The sequence below is a fragment of the Oncorhynchus keta genome, chromosome 15 (assembly GCF_023373465.1).
Source record: "Oncorhynchus keta strain PuntledgeMale-10-30-2019 chromosome 15, Oket_V2, whole genome shotgun sequence".
NCBI lineage: Eukaryota > Metazoa > Chordata > Actinopteri > Salmoniformes > Salmonidae > Oncorhynchus > Oncorhynchus keta.
The window spans coordinates 35,562,723-35,583,812 of record NC_068435.1 but is presented as its reverse complement, the minus strand read 5'-3'; the positions used below and the strand labels follow the sequence as shown (position 1 = coordinate 35,583,812).

Sequence of the window (21,090 nt, the reverse complement as noted above, 5' to 3'; positions counted from 1 at the left end):
CTACCTATCTTTCTGATTGGGTCCTGCTGTACATGCCTACACATACGCTACGGTCACAAGACGCAGGCCTCCTAATTGTTCCTAGAATTTCTAAGCAAACAGCTGGAGGCAGGGCTTTCTCCTATAGAGCTCAATTTTTATGGAATGGTCTGCCTACCCATGTGAGAGACACAGACTCGGTCTCAACCTTTAAGTCTTTACTGAAGACTCATCTCTTCAGTGGGTCATATGATTGAGTGTAGTCTGGCCCAGGAGTGTGAAGGTGAACGGAAAGGCTCTTGAGCAACGAACCGCCCTTGCTGTCTCTATAGCCTTTTGTACATCAGCTGATATCTCAAAGTGCTGTACAGAAACCCAGCCTAAAACCCCAAACAGCAAGCAATGCAGGTGTTGAAGCACATTGGCTAGGAAAAACTCCCTAGAAAGGCCAAACCCTAGGAAGAAACCTAGAGAGGAACCAGGCTATGAGGGGTGGCCAGTCCTCTTCTGGCTGTGCTGGGTGGAGATAACAGAACATGGCCAAGATGTTCAAATGTTTATAAATGACCAGCATGGTCAAATAATACAGGTCAGGATTCCATAGCCGCAGGCAGAACAGTCTAAACAGGAGTTGCTGCACTGCCATGTGGCCTGGGGACAGCAAGGATTCATCATGCCAGGTAGTCCTGAGGCATGGTCCTAGGGCTCAGGTCCTCAGAGAGAGAAAGAAAGAGAGAAAGAGAGAATTAGAGATAGCATACTTAATCAATTCACACAGGACACCGGATAAGACAGGAGAAGTACTCCAGATATAACAAACTGACCCTAGCCCCCGACACAAACTACTGCAGCATAAATACTGGAGGCTGAGACAGGAGGGGTCAGGGGACACTGTGGCCCCATCCGATGATACCCCCAGACAGGGCCAAACAGGAAGGATATAACCCCATCCACTTTGCCAAAGTACAGCCCCCACACCACTAGAGGGATATCTTCAACCACAAACTTACCATCCTGAGACAAGGACGAGTATAGCCCACAAAGATCTCCGCCACAGCACAACCCAAGGGGGGGCGCCAACCCAGACAGGAAGATCACATCAGGGACGGCATGAAAGAGCACCAGTAAGCCAGTGACTCAGCCCCTGTAATAGGGTTAGAGGCAGAGAATCTCAGTGGAAAGAGGGGAACCGGCCTGTTGAGTCCTGTTCCCTATAAACATGCTGAAAGTCTTGTTAATTTGTTTTCTGTAAAACAACTTTGTATTTGATGAAACCATTTTTCCAAAAGTTTGTTTTAAGCACTTATAACAGGCTGATTAGTCGGCTGTTTGAACCATTAAAGGGTGCTCTGCTATTCTTGGGTAGAGGAATGACGTTTGCCTCACTCCATGTCTGAGGGCTCATACTGTCTTCCAGGCTTAAGTTGAAGATGTGGCAAACAGGAGTCACAATGTGTTCCGCTACCAGCCTCAGTAATTGACCATCCAGATTGTCGGTACCAGGTGGTTTGTCCTTATTTATAGACAGCAACAATTTGTTCACCTCTTCCAAACCCACTTTGTGGAACTCAAAACTACAGTACTTGTCTTTCATTATTTGGTCCATTATGCATGAATATTAAGGCTCAGCATATGTTGTTTGCATGTAAAACCTAAGTTTGCTAATCTTGTTAACAAAAAAGTTAATGTGGTTGGCAATATCAAAGGGTTTTGTTATGAACAAGCCATCTGCCTCAATGAAAGATGGAGCTGAATTTGCTTTCTTGACTAGAATGTCATTTAAAGTACTCCAGAGCTTTTTACTATCATTCTTTATGTAATTTATCTTTGTTCCATAGCATAGTTTATTTTTCCTTTTGTTAATTTTAGTTACATGATTTCTCAAATTGGACAGTCTGCTGTGGTGTCAGACTTATTTGCTATTCCCTTTGCCTCATCCCTCTCAGCCATACAGCTTTTCAATTCATCATCTATCCATGGGGATTTGGAAGTTCTAACAGTCAGTTTCTTGATGGGCGCAGGCCTATCAGTAACCGGAAGAAGCAGTTTCATACTGTAAATGCTTCAAGTGCAGTGTCCGAATGTTCCTCATTACACACATCAGACCAATAAATATTTTTCCCATCTTCAACATAGGAATCATTACAAAACCTCTTGTATGATCGTTTATACACAATTTTAGGTCCAGTCTTCTGAATTTTTTTTCTAGACATGGCTATTCTATTATTTTCACTACGTCCAATGGGTGCGTATACTACTTTAGAGTAGATTTCTGCAACATTAGTATAGATGTGGATGATTTAGTTCCTGTAAACAATTTCTCCCAAACTAAATGTGTTGTCAGGGGTCGTTACATCAACATTATTGTTTTTTGATGTATTTGATACCTTTTAATACTTTTCTGGTAGACGTTTAAAAAAAAAAAAAAATTAAACTTTTCCTTCTGTTTATCCAGAAATCAATGCCTTTAATTATGCCAAATGTTTACGATGAAAAATGGGTCTACAGTATATCACAAAAGTGAGTACACCCCTCACATTTTTGTAAATATTTGAGTATATCTTTTCATGTGACAACACTGAAGAAATGTCACGTTGCTACAATGTAAAGTAGTGAGTGTACAGCTTGTATAACAGTGTACATTTGCTGTCCCCTCAAAATAACTCAACACAGACATTCATGTCTAAACCGCTGGCAACAAAAGTGAGTACACTCTTATAACCCATTTTTATAAGAGATTCTCCAAAATTGAAATGTTCCAGGTATTTATACAATTGGAGAATCTCTTATAAAAATGGGTTAAAATCATGTATAGTAACCCTAGGTTTAAAATAGTATATAATGGCTACTTCTCAAAGTTTTAAACTGTCAAGAGGAGTAAAACAAGGTTGTCCACTATCAGAATATTGATTTATTATGGCCATCGAAATGTTAGCTATTAAAAATCAGACCCAACAATAATATCAAGGGATTAGAAATACAGGGCTTAAAAACAAAGGTGTAAACCGATGATTCATGGTTTCTTTTAAATCCTCAACTTGGATCCCTCCACAGACTCAGAGGATCTAGATGTGAGAATGCTGTTCATCGACTACAGCTCGGCATTCAACACCATAGTACCCTCCAAGCTCGTCATCAAGCTCGAGACCCTGGGTCTCGACCCCGCCCTGTGCAACTGGGTACTGGACTTCCTGACGGGCCGCCCCCAGGTGGTGAGGGTAGGCAACAACATCTCCTCCCCGCTGATCCTCAACACGGGGGCCCCACAAGGGTGCGTTCTGAGCCCTCTCCTGTACTCCCTGTTCACCCACGACTGCGTGGCCACGCACGCCTCCAACTCAATCATCAAGTTTGCGGACGACACAACAGTGGTAGGCTTGATTACCAACAACGACGAGACGGCCTACAGGGAGGAGGTGAGGGCCCTCGGAGTGTGGTGTCAGGAAAATAACCTCACACTCAACGTCAACAAAACTAAGGAGATGATTGTGGACTTCAGGAAACAGCAGAGGGAACACCCCCCTATCCACATCGATGGAACAGTAGTGGAGAGGGTAGCTAGTTTTAAGTTCCTCGGCATACACATCACAGACAAACTGAATTGGTCACCTCACACTGACAGCGTCGTGAAGAAGGCGCAGCAGCGCCTATTCAACCTCAGGAGGCTGAAGAAATTCGGCTTGTCACCAAAAGCACTCACAAACTTCTACAGATGCACAATCGAGAGCATCCTGGCGGGCTGTATCACCGCCTGGTACGGCAACTGCTCCGCCCTCAACCGTAAGGCTCTCCAGAGGGTAGTGAGGACTGCACAACGCATCACCGGGGGCAAACTACCTGCCCTCCAGGACACCTACACCACCCGTTGTTACAGGAAGGCCATAAAGATCATCAAGGACATCAACCACCCGAACCACTGCCTGTTCACCCCGCTATCATCCAGAAGGCGAGGTCAGTACAGGTGCATCAAAGCTGGGACCGAGAGACTGAAAAACAGCTTCTATCTCAAGGCCATCAGACTGTTAAACAGCCACCACTAACAGTGAGTGGCTGCTGCCAACACACTGTCATTGACACTGACCCAACTCCAGCCATTTTAATAATGGGAATTGATGGGAATTATGTAAATATATCACTAGCCACTTTAAACAATGCTACCTTATATAATGTTACTTACCCTACATTATTCATCTCATATGCATATGTATATACTGTACTCTACATCATCGACTGCATCCTTATGTAACACATGTATCACTAGCCACTTTAACTATGCCACTTTGTTTACTTTGTCTACACACTCATCTCATATGTATATACTGTACTCGATACCATCTACTGTATGCTGCTCTGTACCATCACTCATTCATATATCCTTATGTACATATTCCTTATCCCCTTACACTGTGTATAAGACAGTAGTTTTGGAATTGTTAGTTAGATTACTTGTTGGTTATCACTGCATTGTCGGAACTAGAAGCACAAGCATTTCGCTACACTCGCATTTAACATCTGCTAACCATGTGTATGTGACAAATAAAATTTGATTTGATTTGATTTGATTTAGATCATTTCTCTCACCTCTGGATTACAACCAAATTATGATAAGTATTGGATCATAAAAAAATACAACTTTTACTTCACCATGTAGTCTACCAATAAAATGGTCTGACGGGGATGTGGACATACTCGGTATACATATCCCAAAATAAATGAATGATCTCACTCAAATACATTAATAGAAAGTTAAAAATAATAAGATCTTGCTACCATGGAAAGGTATATATACCTTCTATATATGTAAAGAAATCACCCTGATTTAACTCTTTAGTCATATCCCAGTTCACCTATTTGTTTATGGTCTTGTCTACAACTAGTGAACAGTTTTTTAAAAATTATGTGAGAAAACAATATTCCATTTTATTTGGAATGGCAAGCCAGACAATTAAATGGGCCTATTTATTTTGGAATATATGAATTCGGAGGGCAGAAAGGATTAAATATTAAAGCATTAGACCTCTCACTAATGGCTTCTGTCATACAAAAGTAATGCTTAAATCCAAACTGATTCACTAGCAAATTAGTAAGAGTGCGTGGGGGGGATATGACGACCCTCCCACTCTGTCTGCCGTATTCTCTCTGTTATTTCCTTATTAGGATGCTGGTGGGCGGAGTTGGGAGGGTCGTCAGCTACATGTGGAAACACCTGGGCCAGGTGTCTCCCAGGATAAATACACCACTTCCCCATTCATGGAGGAGACTCTCTCCATGCAGACACCTTTTGTAGATTGTGTTGTGGTTCTTGGTGGCCTTTTGTTTGTTTGCTTTGGCACCTTTCATCACCATGCATTATCACATTCATGCATGCAAAACACTCACTTACACTACTGATTACTGATTACACACACCATTGTAAGTAGTACCACGTTCATCTTCTACCGTTCTCGTTAACGAAAAAATCTACATGTATATACGTATATACTTTTGTTTGTTTATTTTCGTTTCGGTAAAAAAGTTTACTTAGTTGCTTTAGTTAATAAATACATATTTTGCTACTCCTTATCTCCACGTTGTCCACGTTGTCTCCACGTTGTCTCCCTCTTCGTAAATTATATCATAAATACGACTGGTGGAGTTATGTCAATGATGTAGCTAACTAAAATATATGGAAATGTTCTCTCTACCCAATATTACAGCCAACTAAATTGCAGCATGACTGCAAAAATGGAAGAGGAAAGGGGAAAAAGGAACTTATCTGTCAGCCCTGCATTAAAGACCATGATTGGTTAAAGAAAATTGTCATAAATAAAAAAGTATACCAATTTAATTTAAGGACCAAAAAATTGACAGCTGTGCCATATAGATTGCAAAATAGTTGGGAAGAGATTGATTGACGTAGCGATTCCATGGCACATGAACTGATACGCAAAATGACGCCGGATTTGAAGCGTATAATTTTTCAAACAAAATTATTAAACTAAATTCTTGCAACCAACAGAATGTTATTTATATGGGGGATACAATCTTCCCAGCTCTGCAGATTTCACTGCGAAGAGGCAGAATCATTACATAATTTATTTTGGTACTGGAGTTGTAGCTTGTTTTTGGTCACAGGTCCAGGAATGGCTGAAGAATTGCAATATTTAACTTGAACTAGCACTACTGGGTGATCTGAAAAGTCATAGTCAAGCAATCAATAATATACTAATACTTTTAGCAAAAATGCACAGTTAAAAACTATATGGCAAATAGAAATCCAATATGGATGGTGTTAAGAGCTCCAAATTCAAATACAGACACTCATTATAAAAATTCAGAAAATATACAACTATTTTACATAGGTTTAAAGATTAACCTCTTGTGAATCCAACCACGGTGTCAGATTTAAAAAAAAAAATACTTTACGACGAAAGCATACCTTACGATTATTTGAGAACATAGCCCAGCAGACAAATCACCAGCCAAGTAGAAGCGTTACAAAATTCAGAAATAGAGATAAAATTAATCCCTTACCTTTGATGAGCTTCATATGGTGGCACTCAGAAGACATTCATTTACTCAATAAAATGTTCCTTTCGTTCGATAAAGTCTCTTTATATTCAAAAACTCAGTTTTGGTTGCGTGTTTTCTTCAGTAATCCACAGGCTCAAACGCAGTCAAAACAGGCAGACAAAAAAATCCAAATTGTATCCGTAAAGTTCAGAGAAACATGTCAAACGATGTTTATATTCAATCCTCAGGTTGTTTTTAGCCTAAATTATCTATAATATTTCAACTGGACAATAATGTTGTCAATATAAAAAGGTAAACAAGAAATGCACTCTCTCGGGATTGCGCATGAAAAAGCTCTGTGACACGTCAGGGTCCACTCATTCAGACCTGTCTTACTCCCTCATTTATAAGAATACAAGCCTGAAACAATTTCTAAAGACTTGACATCTAGTGGAAGGCATAGGAACTGCAAATTGAGTCCTAAGTCAATGGATACTGTAATGGCATTGAATAGAAAACTACAAAACCAACAAAAAAAACTTCCTGAATAGATTTTTCTCAGGTTTTCGCCTGCCAAATCAGTTCTGTTATACTCAGACACTATTTTAACAGGTTTGGAAACTTTAGAGTGTTTTCTATCCAGATCTACCAGTTATATGCATATCATATATTCTGGGCAGGCGGTTTAATTTGGGCATGCTTGTCATCCAAAATTCAGAATGCGGCCCCCTACCCTAGAGAGGTTAATCAGCACAACAGTTTTCAGCTGTGCTAACATAATTGCAAAAGGGTTTTCTAATGATCAATTATCCATTTAAAAATGATAAACTTGGATTAGCTAACACACCATGCCATTGGAACACAGAAGTGATGGTTGCTGATAATTGGCCTCTGTACACCTGTGTAGATATTCCATTTTTTTTTTAATCTTCCGTTTCCAGCTACAATGGTCATTTACAACACTGACAAGCACACTTTGAAAGATATGACAAAAATAAATCAAACCGGATGGACATCATAAATATATGGGAGAGGTTGAGGGTAGAGGAAGACAAGAGTTTAAAAAAAAAATATATATATATATATATATATATCCAGCTTAAACATAATATATACATTTTATGGACAGTCTATTTTACAATATATATATATATATATATATATATATATATATATATATACTCTTACTATTCTACAATATATATATATATATTGTAAAATAGACTGTCCATAAAATGTATATATTATGTTTAAGCTGGAAATACAGGTCTAAGCATTGTTGTTCACTAGTTTGCTCCAATTGGGGAGGGGTGGTAGGGTTGGAGGGTAATAAAGGAAATATATATATAAAAAAAGATATGTGTATGTATGTGTACAGTTGAAGTCGGAAGTTCACATACACCACTCCACTCTCTCTTGTTAACAAATTATATTTTTTGGCAAGTTGGTTAGGACATCTACTTTGTGCATGACACAAGTAATTCTTCCAACTATTGTTTACAGATTATTTCACTGTATCACAATTCCAGTGGGTCAGTTTACATACAATAATTTGACTGTGCCTTTAAAAAGCTTGGAAAATTCCAGAAAATTATGTCATGGCTTTAGAAGCTTCTGATAGGCTAATTGACATCATTTGAGTCAATTGGTGGTGTACCTGTGGATGTATTTCAAGGCCTACCTTCAAACTCAGTGCCTCTTTGCTTTGTATTGTTGTGATCATTGTGTTTACTTGATAGCTACCAACACAAATAGTTAGCTAGAACAAAGTGTTAATAAAATACAAATTCATAAAAAAAAATTAAAGCAATACAGTACAAATAGTAGCCAGTCTTCCTCACTGTGAGTGCTCTGCCTCAGCCCTGCTGTATTCCTCCATCTTCCATTCCTGTCACACTTCAGGCAACTCGTCAAATTATGTTCTCAGAAGATCAGGAATTGGCAACCAGGTGAAACAAAAAAGGCAGTACTGTGTCCAGATGCATTTTTCAGACAAAAATATTAGCCTGCTAGCTAGCTAGTTAGCCAAGCCAAAAAGATAGTTAGCCAGCCAAAAACGTGTCAGTCAATCTGTAAATCCGTGGCTCAAAAACACAATATGTATACAATAAAAACTCAATATTATTCAAACCAAAAGAGCTTATTTAAAATCAACAAAACACTGTTTAGGGAGCCTGTACAAGCTGTGTTGAAGCACATAGCTCAGTGGCCCCCTATGTGTTCTTCTGTCCCAGGGTGTTTCAGATCAGTCAGGTGCCCCTGATTGTCCCGGGGGTGTGGAGACCCTACCTGTCCACCATGGTGCCTGACCTGTGGCTCAACGAGGGAGGACAGAGTGCTACTGGAAGACTAGTCAGTTCCGCTCTGCGCCACCTGGGTCCTGCTAGATCAGGCTTATTCAACTACAGGCCCTTGGCCCTGCAGAGCTGCTGTTTTGCTGGGGTTCTCTCTTCTCCATACCTGGTAGGTAATTGATCAATTCATGTCACTGATTGGCCTGAGAACCCACACACCTGGTGTCCCAGTCTCATTTTTAGAAGGAGAGAAAGAAAACCATGTAGTTGTGACCTGAAGTAATCAGCTACATTATACACTGACATTTTTTGACACAGTAAGCCTTGATGACTAGGTTTGCTCAAACTAGATCCACAAAACCACACTTTTTTTCTCCTACCTCAGATTGACCATGTGGTGAAAGGTCATGCAGCCTACCCCAAGCTGCAGAAAGAGGCTGTGAAAAGATCAGCTTATTTACAGCAAAATCATATCCACCAAAACAACAACATACCTTTAACCTGGAACAGGCCCCCATTAACATTGACGGGGCTGTAGGGGAGTGGGTGGAGAGTTTCAAGTTCCTTGGTGTCCACATCACCAACAAACTATCATGGTCCAAACACACCTTCAAGAGACTGAAAATATTTGGCATGCGTCCCCAGATCCTGCGTCCCCAGCTGCACCATCGAGAACATCCTGACTGGTTGCATCACCTCCTGGTATGGAAACTGCTCGGCATATAACCGCAAGGCCTAACAGAAGGCAGTGCATATGGCCCAGTACATCACTGGGGCCAAGCTTCCTGTCATCCAGGACCTACAGTGCCTTGCAAAAGTATTCACCCCCTTGGCATTTTTCCTATTTTGTTGCATTACAACCTGTAATTTAAATGGATTTTTATTTGGATTTCATGTCATGGACATACACAAAATAGGCCAAATTGGTTAAGTGAGAAAAAAAAAACGGAAAAGTGGTGCGTACAGATGTATTCACCCCCTTTGCTATGAAGCCCCGAAATAAGATCTGGTGTGACCAATTACCTTCAGAAGTCACATAAATAATTAAATAAAGTCCACATGTGCAATTTAAATGTCACATGATCTGTCACATGATGTCAGTATATATACACACCTGTTCTAAAAGGCCGCAGAGTCTGCAACACCACTAAGCAAGGGGCACCAAACAAGCGGCACCATGAAGATCAAGGAGTTCTCCAAACAGGTCAGGGACAAAGTTGCGGAGTACAGATCAGAGTTGGGTTCAAAAAAAATATCAGAAACCATTAAAACCATTGTTAAAAAAAATGGAAAGAATAATGCACCACAACAAATCTTCCAAGAGAGGGCCGCACACCAAAAGTCACGGACCAGACAAGGAGGGCATTAATCAGAGAGGGAACAAAGAGACCAAAGAACCCTGAAGGAGCTGCAAAGCTACACAGCGGAGATTGGAGTATCTGTCCATAGGACCACTTTAAGCCATACACTCCACAGAACTGGGCTTTACGGAAGTGGCCATAAAAAAAAGACATTGCTTAAAGAATTTATTTTGTTGTTGTTGTTGTTGTTGTTGTTGTTGTTGGCAAAAGACATGTGGGTGCCTCCCCAAACATATGGAAGAAGGTACTCTGGTCAGATGAGACTAAAATTGAGCTTTTTGGCCATCAAGGAAAACGCTATGTTTGGCACAAACCCAACATCTCTCATCACCCCGAGAACAGCATCCCCACAGTGAAGCATGGTGGTGGCCGCATCATGTTGTGCGGATGTTTTTCATCAGCAGGGACTGGGAAACTGGTCAGAATTGAAGGAATGATGGAGCTAAATACAGGACAATTCTTGAGGGAAACCTGTTTCAGTCTTCAAAGATTTGCGATTGGGACGGAGGTTCACCTTCCAGCAGGGCAATGACCCGATGCATACTGCTAAAGCAACACTTTAATGGTTTAAGGGGAAACATTTAAATGAGAATCTGTGGTATGACTTAAAGGAGCTGGAGCAGCTTGAAGGAGCTGGAGCTGTTTTGCCTTGAAGAATGGGCAGAAATCGAAGTGGTAATAAAAAATATTTCGTATCTTCAAAGTGGTAGGTATGTTGTGTAAATCAAATGATACAAACCCCCCAAAAAACCTATTTTAATTTCAGGTTGTAAGGCAGCAAAATAGGAAAAATACCAAGGGGGGGTGAATACTTTTGCAAGGCACTGTATATACTAGGCGATGTCTGAGGAAGGCCCAAAAACTGTTTTAAGAATCCAGTCACCCAGGTCATAAGACTGTTTTCTCTGCTTCCGCACAGCAAGTGGTACTGGAGTGCCAAGTCTAGGTCCAAAAGGCTCCTTAACAACTTTTACCCAAGCCATAAGACTGCTGAACAATTAATAAAATATCCACCCGGACTATTTACATCATACCGGGTGTATTTCTTATGTTACAGTGCCTTCAGAAAGTATTCATACCCTTTGACTTGTTCCATATTTTGTTGTGTTACAGTCTGAATTCAAAATAGATTAAATATATTTTTCTCATCCATCTACACACTTAATAACAAAGTGAAAACAAGTTTTTAGAAATGTTTGCAATTGTATTGAAAATGAAATACAGAAATATCTCATTTATTCACACCCCTAAGTCAATGTTAGAATCACCTTTGTCAGTGATTACAGCTGTGAGTCTCTTAAATGAAGAGCTTTGAACACCTGGATTGTGCAATATTTGCACATTATTCTTTTTAAAAATTCTTCAAGCTCTGTCAAGTTGGTTGTTGATCATTGCTGGACAGCTATTTTCAAGTCTTACCATAGATCTTCAAGTCGATTTAAGTCAAAACTGTGACTAGGCCACTCAGGAACATTCAATATTGTCTTGGTAAGTAACTCTAGTGTATATTTGGCCTTGTGTTTTTGATTATTGTCCTGCTGAAAGGTGAACTTGTCTTCCAGTGTCTTTTGGAAAGCAGACTGAACTAGGTATTCCTCTAGGATTTTGCCTGTGCTCAGCTCTATTCAGTATCTTTTATATCCCCAAAAAAACTCCCTAGTTATTGCCGATGACAAGCGTACCCATAACATGATGCAGCCACCAACATGCTTGAAAATATGAAGTTATACTCAGTGATGCATTGTGCTGGATTTGCTTCAAGCATAATACTTTGTATTCATGGCATAATGTTCAATTTTTGCAGTTTTACTTTAGAGGCTTATTGCAAACAGGGTGCATGTTTCAGAATATTTTTATTCTGTACAGGCTTCTTTTTACTCTGTCATATAAATGTTATACATTTTAGTAATTTAGCAGACATGCTTATCCAGAGATACTTATAGGAGCAATTAGGGTTAAGCGCCTTGCTCAAGGGCACAACAACATATTTTCAACTATCTTGCTTGAGGATTCAAACCAGCATCTTTGGTACAACGCTTTTAACCACTAGGCTACCTACCACCCTCCATTTAGGTTTGTATTGTGTAGTAACTACAATGTTGTTGATCCATCCTCAGCCATTAAACTCTGCAACTGTTTTAAAGTCACCATTGGCCTCCTTCCTCTCCGGCACCTGAGTTATGAAGGACGCTTGTATCTTTGTAGTGACTGGGTGTATTGATAAACCATCCAAAGTGTAATTAATAACTTCACCAAAGGGATATCTACCAATAGGTGCCCTTCTTTGCGAGGCATTGGAAAACCTAACCTGGTCTTTGTGGTTGAATCTGTGTTTGAAATTCACTGCTCGACTGAGGAACATTACAGATAATTGTATGTGTGGGGTACAAAGATGCGGAAGTCATTAAAAAATTGTGTTAAACGCTATTATTGCACACAGAGTGAGTCCATGCAACTTATTATGTGACTTGTTAAGCAACATTTTCCTCCTGAAGTTATTTAGGCTTGTCATAACAGAGTTTGAATACTTATTGACTCAAGACATTTCAGCTTTTCATTTGTAATTTCAAAAATGTTCTATAAACATAATACCTCTGACATTATTGGCTATTGTGTGTAGGCCTGTGACACATCTCAGTTGAATCCATTTGAAATTATTTCTGAAGGCACTGCATAAACCTTGAACTTAAGACTATATCAACAATGCACTAATGAAACAAATACCAAAATATGGTTTTTGGGTGGAGTTTTCCTTTAAGTCGTATGTACTGTGTGCCTGTAGGCGCCTGAACCCACTAATCTAGTAAGAGCATGGGTTCGTTTGTTTTAACTTTCTGGCTTAGTTAGAACAAACCCCTTGGGCAAACCAGTTTTTCTAGCTTGGTAACATTTTTGCTTGAAATAATGTCTGTCCACTTGTGATTTATTAATGATCAGAGGCATTATATACAGTGTCTTGTGAAAGTATTGGGATATGTCTCTATAAGATGTTGGGATGACATCTATGGGATGTTCAAAGTTTCTGATATTTTTTTTATAACCCAACACCGATCTGTACTTCTCCACAACTTTGTCCCTGACCTGTTTGGAGAGCTCCTTGGTCTTCATGGTGCCACTTGCTTGGTGGTGCCCCTTGCTTAGTGGTGTTGCAGACTCTGGAGCCGTTCGGATCAGGTGTATATTTACTGAGATCATGTGACACTTAAATAAAGTCCACCTGTGTGCAATCTAACTAATTATGTGACTTCTGAAGGTAATTGGTTGCACCAGCTCATATTTAGGGGCTTCATAGCAAAGAGGGTGAATACATATGCATGCAATACTTTTCCATTTTTTTTTTTTTTAATTGAAACAAGTTATTTTTTTTTCATTTTACTTAACCAATTTGGCCTATTTTGTGTATGTCCGTTACATGAAATCCAAATTAAAATCCATTTCAATTACAGGTTGTAATGCAACAAAATAGGAAAAACACTAAGAGGGATGAATACTTTTGCAAGGCACTGTAGTTCCAATAGCTGCTAAGAAGCTGAATTACTTGATACACTTTACAAAATAGATTGCTAATGAAAAAGCACCATGCTACACAGAGAATTGACAGACAACATACACTCCCGTACATATGCATTTAGGCTGTGATGCTAAAATGTTACATTTGTCTCTATACTCCAACATTGGATTTGAGATCAAATGTTTCATATGAGGTGACAATACAGAATGTCACCTTTTTATTTGTGTATTTTCATGCATATCTGCTTTCCATTTAGAAATGGAAGCACTTTATAGATCTAGTCCACCCATTTGAAGATGCCATAAGTATGTGGACAAATTTCACTTATAGTGTAGTAGTACAAAGTGTATTTGGTCCCATAATCCTAACACACAATGACAACATCAAGCTTGTGACTCTACAAACTCGTTGGATGCATGTGCAGTTTGTTTTGGGTAATGTTTTCCCAAATAGGAACTGAATGGTGAATGAGTATATAAGGTGTTTCTGAACGCTTCTAAATCAAACCTGATAATGCCATTATTATTCATGATTCATTCAGGATTGTTCTTAATGAGGAATGAGAACGTTAGAGGCTACATCAAAGCATGCTAATCTCTCATCATTACCAATAATGGGGCAGATTTGCATTTTTGGGGGGGGCGGGGTATGACTTTTTCCTTCTGTAACTTTCTTACTCATCCTTCACGATTATCCATAATCATGATAACTTCTACATGAATGTGGATGCTTTCACAAACATCTTCTTACTTACAATAAAAGTAACTCCAAAATGACAATATGTTATTCACCATTCACAAGTCACAAGCTTGATGTAGTCATTGTGTTCTGTGTGCAAGGAATATGTAACCAAATACCAAACTTGACTACTTTAATACACTATGGGTTCTATATTCGGCTGGCATTGAGGCGCAAGTGTCAAACACACGTTAGTTTTCAATTTCGTCATAAAAAAAAATACAAATAGAATGCGCCCTGGCATTTTCCAGCCCTTAACGCCAGGTTAAGCAATTTACCTGCCAAACATCAACTCGTTTGCCCTGAGATGGGAAGGGTGGACATGTTTTAGGTGTGTCCTTGAAGCAGCAATCAGCAGTTGAAACAATAACAAAGCTCACTCCCCAACCATTTCGGTAAAAAGATGAGGAATGGGGCTTGAGAAACGTAACCACTAAAATACATAGACAGAACTACGGATTCAAGGACTGACCAGTCATGGTATCAACTTTATGGTTTTAAACTGATTTGCTGCTATATGGTGTTTGTTAACATTTACTTTGTCTACAAACAATGGAGTAAAATAAATATATTTTGGGTAGTGATGGGGTATGACAGTTGAACTAAACTCATGAAGCATTTATGAGTTAAATTCTTCCAGAATATGATTAATTTATAAATCCAAAAATGGATGTAGCATCTGCAGATTGAGCTTTTTTTTACATTTGCAAAAGTGACAATTTCATGCAGTGCTAATGCGATGTTTCAAGACCCACAAAAAGCAGGTCTTATCAGTAACGCAGTTGATATAATGGCATGGATTTTGAGAGCAGAAGCGCAGCCTATTCAGCCATGACATACAGTGCCCATGGGAAGAGAAAAGTGCCTTTTGTGCCAATGAATCCTCCCCCCCTCATTTAATTTAATTTGAATAAAAACCAAGCATAGCCTACCCACCTCTTAATCAATGCTGGTTTAGCAGCATTGGATGTGTCTATTTTTATCCTGGGCATTCAGCCAACTAGCCTATGAATAAAGGAGTTTTAAATGGTCTACTGAGAGTGCTTTGAAATATTTTTGCGTTGTTTGCCTTCATGCGTTTTCATTATTTACAATTCACACACCTGCATATTTAATTTCTCTTGTTCCAAGTCGGATGTCCATCCCCATTTTCATAGAGCGCTCCTCGTCCGATTACCAAAGACACGCTCCAGTCCAAACTAGTCAGTCTTCCTATAATGCCGTATCAACTGCAGATTGTTTTGAGAATCTGCCTCGCACATAGGCAACGACACAATTAACAGGAGCCTAGTATGTGCTATAGACGTGCAAGTGTTGCACGTGAAGGCCTACGCGTGCACACAGTGCCAGTGCCACGGGACGAGAGGAGTGATTTATAATATTATGCTTCTTATTTAGAGAGATTCACCTTCCATGGGTTTGTAGTGAGGAACGTACATGGCTCGAATGCAATGTAAATCCATCTGCTATTCCTGGAGAAGTGCAAAAATGATATGCAAGACTGTTCCATGATGTTTATAAACCATTACATTTTCGAGCGGTACAGCGGTCAGTGGACATTCCCCCTTTCTCTTTATATTGGATCTTTGTCCAGCTCCTATGAAAAGTTTGGATGTGCGTAAAAGCCCTCCATAGTCTTAATTTGCCTTGTCTGTGTTTTATGCCCATGGGGAGCAATTATGGTGCCCAACTGTATTTAAAACAAGTTGTTGTTTAGTTCAGTCATATTTGATTAGAATCATACACTGTCTTTGAAGACCTTATCAATAGCCTAAACTTGCTTATTGACTACGTTTGGTATGTCCATATCCAGACTAATTTACAGTAGGCCTAGCCCCTATGTCAGTGTGAATCCTATAGCCTATAAGGGCACTGCGTTCATCCACCTCTGGCCTGCTCGCCTCCCTACCACTGAGGAAGTACAGTTCCCGCTCAGCCCAGTCAAAACTGTTCGCTGCTCTGGCCCCCCAATGGTGGAACAAACTCCCTCACGACGCCAGGACAGCGGAGTCAATCACCACCTTCCGGAGACACCTGAAACCCCACCTCTTTAAGGAATACCTAGGATAGGATAAAGTAATCCTTCTCACCCCCCTTAAAAGATTTAGATGCACTATTGTAAAGTGGCTGTTCCACTGGATGTCATAAGGTGAATGCACCAATTTGTAAGTCGCTCTGGATAAGAGCATCTGCTAAATGACTTAAATGTAATGTAAATGTATTTAAAAATGTACTTACATATTTAAGTAATGCAAATAGAACAATGTGGACTGCAAACATGTTCAACATACCGGTATTTAGCAAATATGGGGCAGGCTATTTAATGAACTAGGTTATAATGGACTAACATTTGAATTGGAGTTGAAGACAATGCAATACATAAGACTGTAAATACACAACTTGAAGCAACCACATATTTAGTCAAGGGGCACGTTCTGATTGGCCAGTGAGGTGCCAAGCCTCTACACTCCCACAGCTTGTTTATTCATCAAAACCCAGCCCTTTCGTGCCACCGCCAGCTACTGCGCCCATAATTCCGGTTGTGAAAATAGCAAAAATATTTCTGACACACCCCTGAACCTGTTGCTACCGCCAGCGCTTAGATTTACTATTGCGTTAGGTTTGTTCAACTAGAGCCATCTAGCTGAAATTTGTCCAAATAGTTATGATGGATCTATTCCCTTCAAATGGGGGGACTAGATCTATAAAGTGCTTTAAGATATCTATGAAAATACCCTCGGAATGTATTCAGACCTCTTGACTTTTTCCACATTTTGTTACAGCCTTATTCTAAAGTTGATTAAATTGCCCCCCCCCCTCCCTTCCTCAATCTACACACAATAATACCCCATAATGACAAAGCAAAAACACTTTTTTTGTGCAAATTTATAAACGGACAAACGAATATCACATTTACATAAGTATTCAGACCCTTTACTCAGTACTTTGTTGAACACCTTTGGCAGTGATTACAGTTTACACCGAACCCAAACCGGCTGCGCGAGTGCGCCATCGTGCATATATTTATTTTGTCCCCCCCACACCAAATGCGATCACGACAAGCAAAATAAAATATCAAAACAAACTCTGAACCAATTACATTAATTTGGGAACAGGTCGAAAAGCATTAAACATTTATGGCAATTTAGCTAGCTAGTTTAGGGGACAGGTGTGCGTGATGAAAGTTCCAGAGGGATCCGTGACAGCTGCAGAGATGATTGTCCTTCTGGAAGGTTCTCCCATCTCCACAGTTGAATTAACCACAGGTGGACTCAAATCAAGTTGTAGAAACATCTCAAGGATGATCAATGGAAACAGGATGCACCTGAGCTCAATTTCAAGTCTCAGGGCAAAGGATCTGAATACTTATTTTCAATACATTTGTCTAAAAAAAACATTTTCGCTTTGTCATTTTGGGGTATTGTGTGTAGACTGATGAGGGAAAAAAATAATGTAATTCATTTCAGAATAAGGTTGTAATGTAACAAAATGTGGAAAAAGGTAAGGGTTCTGAATACTTTCTGAATGCACTGTACATATAAACTCAGGTTGTCTTCGGTTCTGTTCAGAACGGGAATAAATAAATGCAGCAAGTAAAGAAACGTCCTCTCACTGTCAACTGCGTTTATTTTCAGCAAACTTAACATGTGTAAATATTTCTACGAACGTAACAAGATTCAACAACTGAGACATAAACTGAAGAAGTTCCACAGACGTGACTAACAGAAATGGAGTAATGTGTCCCTGAACAAAGGGGGGGTCAAAATAAAAAGTAACCGTCAGTATCTGGTGTGGCCACCCGCTGCATTAAGCACTGCAGTGCATCTCCTCCTCATGGCCTGAACCAGATTTGCCAGTTCTTGCTGTGAGATGTTACCCCACTCTTCCACCAAGGCACCTGCAAGTTCCCAGACATTTCTGGGGGGAATTGCCCTAGCCCTCACCCTTCGATCCAACAGGTCCCAGACGTGCTCAATGGGATTGAGATCTGGGCTCTTTGCTGGCCATGGCAGAACACTGACATTCCTGTCTTGCAGGAAATCACACACAGAACGAGCAGTATAGCTGATGGCATTGTCATGCTGGAGGGTCATGTCAGGATGAACCTGCAAGAAGGGTACCACATGAGGGAGGAGGATGTCTTCCATGTAATGCACAGCTTTGAGATTGCCTGCAATGACAACAAGCTCAGTCCAATGATGCTGGGACACACCGCCCCAGACCATGACGGCCCCTCCACCTCCAAGTCGATCCTGTTCCAGAGTACAGGCCTCGGTGTAACGCTCATTCCTTCGACGATAAACACAAATCTGACCATCACCCCTGGTGAAACAAAACAGCAACTCATCAGTGAAGAGCACTTTTTGCCAGTCTTGTCTGGTCCAGCGAAGGTGGGTTTTTGCCCATAGGCAACGTTGTTGCCGGTGATGTCTGGTGAGGACCTGCCTTACAATGGGCCTACAAGCCCTCAGTCCAGCCTCTCTCAGCCTATTGTGGACAGTCTGAGCACTGATGGAGGTTATTGTGCGTTCCTGGTCTAACTCGGGAAGTTGTTGTTGCCATCTTGTACCTGTCCCGCAGGTGTGATATTCGGATGTACCGATCCTGTGCAGGTGTTGTTACACATGGTCTGCCACTGCAAGGATGATCAGCTGTCCGTCCTGTCTCCCTGTAGCGCTGTCTTAGGCGTCTCACAGTACGGACATTGCAATTTATTGCCCTGGCCACATCTGCAGTCCTCATGCCTCCTTGCAGCATGCCTAATGCACGTTCACGCAGATGAGCAGGGACCCTGGGCATCTTTCTTTTGGTGTTTTTCAGAGGTAGTAGAAAGGCCTCTTTAGTGTCCTAAGTTTTCATAACTGTGACCTTAATTGCCTACCGTCTGTAAGCTGTTAGTGTCTTAACGACCGTTCCACAGGTGCATGTTCATTAATTGTTTATGGTTCATTAAACAAGCATGGGAAACAGTGTTTAAACCCTTTACAATGAAGATATGTGAAGTTATTCTGATTTTTAAGAATTGTCTTTGAAAGACAGGGTCTTGAAAAGGGGCTGTTTTTCTTTTTTTGCTCAGTTTACATAACATGAACGTGGTACCTTCAGGCGTTTGGAAATTGCTTCCAAGGATGAACCAGACTTATGGAGGTTTCTACTGAAGGTACCACGTTCATCTGTACAAACAATAGCACGCAAGAATAAACACCATGGACCCATGCAGCCGCCATACCGCTCAGGAAGGAGACGCGTTCTGTCTCCTAGAGATGAACGTACTTTGGTACGAAAAGTGCAAATCAATCCCAGAACAACAGCAAAGGACCGTGTGAAGATGCTGGAGGAAACAGGTACAAAAGTATCTATATCCACAGTAAAACGAGTCCTATATCGATATGACCTGAAAGGCCGCTCAGCAAGGAAAAGGCCTCTGCTCCAAAACTGCCATAAAAAAAGCCAGACTATGGTTTGCAACTGCATGTGGGGACAAAGATCATACTTTTTGGAGAACTGTCCTCTGGTCTGATGAAAAAAAAATAGAACTGTTTGGCCATAATGACCATTATGTTCGGAAGAAAAAGGGGGAGGCTTGCAAGCCGAAGAACACTATCCCAACCGTGAAGCACGGGGGTGGCAGCATTATGTTCTGGGGGTGCTTTGCTGCAGGAGTGACTGGTGCACTTCACAAAATAGATGGCTTCATGAGAAAGGAAAATGATGTGGATATATTGAAGCAACATCTAAAGACATCAGTCAGGAAGTTAAAGCTTGGTCGCAAATGGGTCTTCCAAATGGACAATGACCCCAAGCATACTTCCAAAGTTGTGGCAAAATGGCTTAAGGACAACAAAGTAAAAGTATTGGAGTGGCTATCACAAAGCCCTGAAATTAATCCTATAGAAAATGTATGGGCAGAACTGAAAAAGCGTGCGCGAGCAAGGAGGCCTACAAACCTGACTCATTTACACCAGCTCTGTCAGGAGGAATGGGCCAAAATTGACCCAACTTATTGTTGGAAGATTGTGGAAGGCTACCCGAAACGTTTGACACAAGTTAAACAATTTAAAGGCAATGCTACCAAATACTAATTGAGTGTATGTAAACTTCTGACCCACTGGGAATGTGATGAAAGAAATAAAAGCTGAAATAAATAATTCTCTCTACTATTATTCTGACATTTCACATTCTTAAAATAAAGTGGTGATCCTAACTGACCTAAGACAGGGCATTTTTACTAGGATTAAATGTCAGGAATTGTGAAAAACTGAGGTTAAATGTATTTTTCTATGGTGTACGTAAACTTCCGACTTCAACTGTATGTGAAAATGCTGTTCTTTGACTATAGCTCAGCATTCAACACCATATTGCCCACGAAGCTCATCACTAAGCTAAGAATCCTGGGACTAAACACCTCCCTCTGCAACTGGATCCTGGACTTCCTGACCCCCAGGTGGTAAGTAAGGCAACAACACTTCTGCCACGCTGATCCTCAACATTGGGGCCCCTCAGGGGTGTGTACTTAGTCACCTCCTGTACTCCCTGTTCACCTACGACTGCGTGGCCAATCACAAGTTTTATGACGACTGATCACCGACAGCGAGACAGCCTTCAGCCTATGAGACAGCCTATAGGGAGGAGGTCAGCGACCTGGTAGTGTGGTGCCAGGACAACAACCTCTCCCTCAATGTGAGCAAGACAAAGGAGCTGATTGTGGACTACA

The 21,090-nt window shown here is 40.6% G+C and overlaps 1 long non-coding RNA gene across 1 annotated transcript; it reads left to right on the top strand.

The window, feature by feature from the left end:
- The first annotated feature begins 7,753 nt into the window (after positions 1 to 7,753).
- On the top strand, positions 7,754 to 15,407 carry LOC127907644 (uncharacterized). Its single transcript, XR_008065268.1, has 2 exons — positions 7,754 to 8,934; positions 9,151 to 15,407. It is a non-coding gene; the product is annotated as an uncharacterized LOC127907644 (long non-coding RNA).
- The last annotated feature ends 5,683 nt before the right edge of the window (positions 15,408 to 21,090 follow it).